The sequence below is a fragment of the Crocodylus siamensis genome, chromosome 1 (genome assembly GCF_052110815.1).
Source record: "Crocodylus siamensis isolate JL-2025a chromosome 1, ASM5211081v1, whole genome shotgun sequence".
NCBI lineage: Eukaryota > Metazoa > Chordata > Crocodylia > Crocodylidae > Crocodylus > Crocodylus siamensis.
In genome coordinates, this window is record NC_143395.1 from 297,966,940 (window position 1) to 297,972,939 (window position 6,000).

Below are 6,000 nucleotides of genomic sequence, written 5' to 3' on the forward strand. Positions count from 1 at the left end.
AATAGTAATATGCCACCTGGCTATCTGAGAATTATTTCAGGATACTTCTGCACCACAAAAGTTGCTGCTCAATAAGAAACTTCTTTGTGGCTGATCCACCATTTTTATCAAAGGATAAGCTGGTTTAATGGCTTGGCATATTACAGTCTGTCATGTGATCGTTGGATATAGTGCGCAACAAGTAATGTCTGCCAAGGGCCTCAAACTAAGAAATGGTGTTATCAAATTGGAATGGAAGTAATCTTAAGACCTGGATTTTTGAGAAATTGAAAAAAATACAGTTTCTGCTATAAACTGTGGTAATTTTAAAATGGTGAGCAAGGCACTAAAAAAACATGGAAGGAATGAGGTTGAAATACTAATTACAGATACTTAGAAACTTTTGAGAACTACAAACTTACTTCAGGCTGGGCTCACTATCCACCTACACTTCTCATTTGTCTGCTGGCATGTGCTAATGAGCTCTACATGAATGGGCTAACAAACTTGTCTGAAGGACCTTTTGTTACGTCTCTGGAGCCTGTAGTAGTACAGTACAGAACACAGTCCTTTAATGAGCATCAGTCTTCTGCTTCAGCCTTACTGTGGGGTTAGCTTTTTAGTTTGATTGCTGTTTCTGCATCTGTGCAACTTAAGCAAGGAACTATTACCTTGTATCTCAAAATAAGTTCTAAGATAATAGAATAGGGAACTGTCTCTCTGTGAGGCTGAATGGGTACCAAAATCAATGGGATTCTGATCTTATTTGGTGTAGTACCATCATACATTATTCATATTATAGTACAAAGCTGTTCTTGGTCTTAGTGTTGTTTTGTGATAACTCCCTCTCACTACCCGTGGAGATTGTGCAGTTTGGAGGGCAGTATTTGGTTTTCACTTTTTTTTAAAAGTGTTAAAACTTTTAATCACCTTGTATGCCAGCCTCTGTGTATTATAATAAGGTATGAATTACACCATTATCAAAGTTCACGTGGTCTGATTGAACACATGGACTTGTACATCAAGTTTTTTGATGCCAGCAGGTTTCTATCAATGCTGAAATACTGAGAGTGGCATCAAACTATTTAATTCCAAGTTGAACTTGAGTGCATTTTCTAGTAAATGTGATGGCTCTCTTCTTACTCCACTTAGTCTGGAAATGATCTCTGTATGGGAGAGAACTTAGCAGAGTGTTGATTTGTTGTATTATTACAAATGTGGATTATGCAACACCACTGACAAGTGGACTCGACTTTTATAAAAGTTATTTCTATGAACTACGTATCCTGAGACTGTCCATTAGAAGACAGTGTGATTCAAGGGGTTGAGTGCTGGTTCTTGGGAGACCCAAGTTCTATTTCCAGTTCTGCAACTAGTAAGTTAGCTGACCTTAGAGCACCTACATAAACACTTCAAAATCCACTGATGGGAAGAAGTAGATATTAGTAGATTCATATAATCTAACAGTTATTGTGTTCTTTTTTTTTTCTTCCTTCTTTTTACATCTACAAAAATGCATTGGAATATTCTGAAGTTTGGAACAACATTTTAAAACCTACTTTTGCTTTTAAATTGAATGCAGTTATTTTAACACACTTTTCAGTTTAAAGTTCTCTTCCTGCTTATGTGACTTGGGAGGCAACAGAATGGTGGTTCACAACCTCTTCAGACGCAAGACATTTCTCCATAGCTTTTGTGAATGGAATTACACAAAACAAATTTATTTATTATAGTGCTTACCTCCTTGCAGGCTGGACAGTGATGGTGGAGAGTCAGCCAGGTAGAGACTGCCTGAGCTTATACTTATCTGCTTAGTTTAGCTACTTGGGTTCTTACTTCTTGCTAATCTCCTCACACCTTTCAAAGAATCTCGTGGATGCCCAAGGTGCCCTGGGACCCAGGTTGAGAATCACTGCAGCAGAGAAACAATTTGTTTACTTAAATTCTTGTACACAAAAGCTTAAGAAAGTAGACGTTGGTTGTGGTTTTTTTAAGGAAATAATTATCAACCTTTCTACAATAAATTCTAACTCTTTTTTTTCCTCTTAAACAAGAGGTTCACAATGCTTCTGATAATCTTGCTACAGGCTAGATTCTGATTTCCTTTGCACCCTAAGTTTTAACTGAAGTGGTGGAGGGTAGTGTGGATTTATTACAGGACTTCCAGCAAAAAAAAAATGTATGAAAGTTCTGGTTCTGATAGGAAGTTCTGCCTACTTTTATTTTTCACACAATTATCCTTTGCCTAATGGGCGCTATAATAGTCCTTAACTCTGCATTTATAGCTAGTGCTGAACTTAGCAAGGACCCTCTGTGTGTGCTGTCATAGTAGCACATAGCAATGTTCCCTCTAAGGCTTAGCAGTCCATAAACACACTGCTTTGGTCTGTGAGTGTGCTGCTTTGGTCTGTTCCCCAGTTGGTCTCGCCTCTTCCTTTGGCGCACTGAACAAATTGTTCTCGCAAAGTTATTTGGGAGAAAAGAGTCTTGAAATACCAAACTAACTATATTATATATTTTATTTTTTTTAATTAAAATATAAAACCCTACCAAAGCAGAAAAGTGGAGAATTATACATAAACCTGAGGAGAGCATGCAAAAGAGAGTGGATTTCATGTGACAGACATAAATCACATCCTTTAATATACTTTGTAAAGTTCTCAGGTGTTGAGGGCAGACCAGGCATACCTTCAGTGTGTCTAGCTGGCAGATTACATCACTCTTTCAAAAATGATCAACACTGCCTCTGTGCCTCCACAGCCCTTGAAAGCGGTGTGGAGCCTTATGAGTTCTGCAACTGGGCAGACCAGGCAGCAAGGAGGCACGTTACATTGGGGCTTGGGGTGAAATGCGCCTGAAGGGGCTGGGAAGCAGAACAGTTCCCCAGAGCCAGTAGAGCCTGTGCAGTGCCCGGCTTTGCCCGAGCCCCTGTCCCCACCTCCATCTTGCCTCAGGGAGGAGCCACTGCCTGCCCCACACTGCTCTCTCCCCATGGGGATGCCAGTGTGTTGAGTGGAGCACAGCTGAGCTGTAACTTACTGCCGGCCCCAGTGCCTCTGCTGCGCTCTGGGTTTCTAAGAAGCTGCAGTCCAGCTCCTCTCCAGGCAAGTGTGCAGCATTAAAAGTTAATCTGTAGCAAGATTTCTTTTTTTGTGCACAGCCGCGCGCACACACAGCTTAGGGGAAACCTTGGTAGCCAGAATATAGCAAAGGTATATGATTCATCTGTAACCCAGTGTCTTCTGATCTTTACCCCTTGCAGAGGGAGACCCATAGGGCTCAAGTTCACAAAAAAGTATTAGATACCTATAAGGGTGGATCTAGAATTTTTAAAAGGGGTGCAGATGATGAGGTGCATCATCACATATGAAACATATTTTTGTCTAGTTAAAAATAAAAGCTTTCCTAACGTGCTAAAATCCTAGGGAAATGTTGAAGCAAAAACAAATATAATTTCATTGGAATGAGTTAAAAACAGTCTGCAGGAGTGTGAAGTAGGAGCTTTGTTACCAGGAGCAGCTCTACCAGAGGGCAGAATTACAGAACAAAGGGTAGCTTGATTGGTGGAACATCAAGACCATTTAAAAAAAGAGAGGGTTGTTAGCGTCTGTGGAATAAAGAGATCAGGTAGATTATAATGACCCATGAAGTCAACTGACTCAGCAGTGCCTGCCTAGAAATACTGCTGCTACTGCCAGACATTTGGTTTTAAACCTTGAGTAGAGCAGGAATCAAAGTGGGGTGCAAGTGAACCAGTGCACCACCCCCACCCCTTAGCCTTGTTAATGGAATCTACAACCCTGTGCTGGGGACCTGGATTCCCTGTAAAATGCACAGGGAGAGTTGGGCACTTGAGGATGGGATCCAAAACAGCCAGTACAGTCATCAGGGAGCTACCTAGGGAAATGAAGACAGGGCTGCATCTGTAATCCCTGCCTTCTATGGGGTTTAGATTCCTTAGTAAAGGGAAGTACCTCCTGGTACCCCTTAAAATTGACAGCTGGAAGCTCCCAAGTTACAGACACTTTAGGGTACTTCTCTGTGCGCCAAAGGCAAAAATTTAATGCCAAAAACAGGTACCTATAAAATACAGCTACCTTCTGAGTTGGACAGACATTAACTTAGCAGGATTTTGCAGGATTACAGGCTTTTTTACTTAGGTACCTTAAGTGAGATAGAGGCAAAAATTGGGCACGTCAGGGCCAAAAATAGATTTGAGTAATCGCTGTGAAGTAGGATCATCTGCTGGCTTAGGAACTGGTGAAGGAAAGCATTATTTGGGGTTATTTTCCCCCCACTTTTTCTGTATTGTCTATTCATATTAAAATATAGTTGAAGAGACCTCAGAATGTAGAGTAGTTCAACTCCTACATAAGCCTGGAACATCCCTGTCTAAAGCACTCTAACAAATTGTTTAACCTGTTCTTAAACCTCCAACAATGATGATTCTCTTGGGAATTATTCCAGGACGTACCCACCCTTGTAGTAGAAAGTTCTTCTTAATACTGAACCTGAATTTCCCTTGCTGCAATTAAAGGCTCTTGCTACTTATCTTGTATCCTGTGAGCACAGAATATAGTTAACCACCAGTTTCATTGAAACAACCTATTGTAACTGAAGATTTATCAAATCTTCTCCCCTCAGTCTTGTCTTCTCCAGACTGACTAATGCCAGTTCTTCCAACTATTTCTCTAATGTCATGACCCCAATAATTTTTTGTTGTTCTACCCTGGACTCCTTCCAGTTTGTCCACATCTCTCTTGAATTGTGGCACCCAAAGCTACTCTCTTCCCATGCTCAAAGTCTGTCATCTTACCATGGAATAACATCAAGGTGGTTAAGCATGATTTGTCCTTCATCTGTGTTAGCTATTCTTTATCACTTTGTTATCCTCTAGGAACGCATCCAGACATGCAGCCACGTGTGGTTTGTAGCACTGCAGACCTCTTTGTGGCAACACAAACCACACACCCAGAATATTAAAACATGCCCACACTGCAAATTTGCAGCATGGGGGCAAAATTTGGTCCTGGGATGTACTGATAGCAAAAAAACCCTGCTGCAAGAAAAAAAGTGTTGTCTGTAGCATGTGCCAGAGTACACAAAGGGCTGGCTGCCCAGGGCAATGCTCTGGCTGCTGGCCAGACTTCATGCTACTGGATCTGCACCCCTATTACACCAGGGCAATTGGTAACACTGCTGGAGCTAGCCCCAGCCTCCTGTACCACTACCCATGACAATTTGCAATATGCCAAAGCGCACATGCAGGAGCGTGTGATGGGTCACAAAGCAGCGGCACAAATTTGAGCCGCTGCTGCTTGTGCCACTGCAAGTACATGTCCCTCCATGTGGGACCAAGCCCTAGGTGTTTAGAGATAAATTCCTTGGTGATACATTCCAGGATCTTTCTGGGTGTCAAAAGTTAAACTGACAATATCCCCTCAACACTTGGATTTCAGTGGTGTGTATTAGCTCAAACAAGTGAGTGAAATTATTCTGCAGTGTAGTAGAAGTCATCGCTGGGAAGCAGAACAGTAGAAAATGATTAAAGTAATGGTGATGAAAATTTTAGTTTATACTCCACTCCCCGTCAGCTTAATTCACTGACAGTGGGGAGAACAGCAATTACAGGCTGCCATTCTATCATGGACAAAGGTGCAAATAAAAAAAAAGATTGGCTGCTCTGTTGTGCTGTTGAGTCTTACATAGAGTGAAGTTTAACCATTTTCTGCACTTTTGGCATCTAGGGAAGTGTGAAAACTACTTCTTGTAACTTTGTCTATTTTCACCTTGCCAATCATACTGTCTGCTCAAGGCCTTTAGTGAAGAAGGCCTTAGTGGAAATCAGATCTCTGTAGGATGTGGATAATGAGATCATCTTAATCTCTCAGAGGAAGCTGGGCAGGCATGCAGTTGAAAAGGGTGAACATTTTTTTTTTTAAAAAAAGTTGCAAATGACTAACTAAAACAGCTCATTATATTGCTTCACTCTGCTACATAGATTAATATGAGAAAATAATT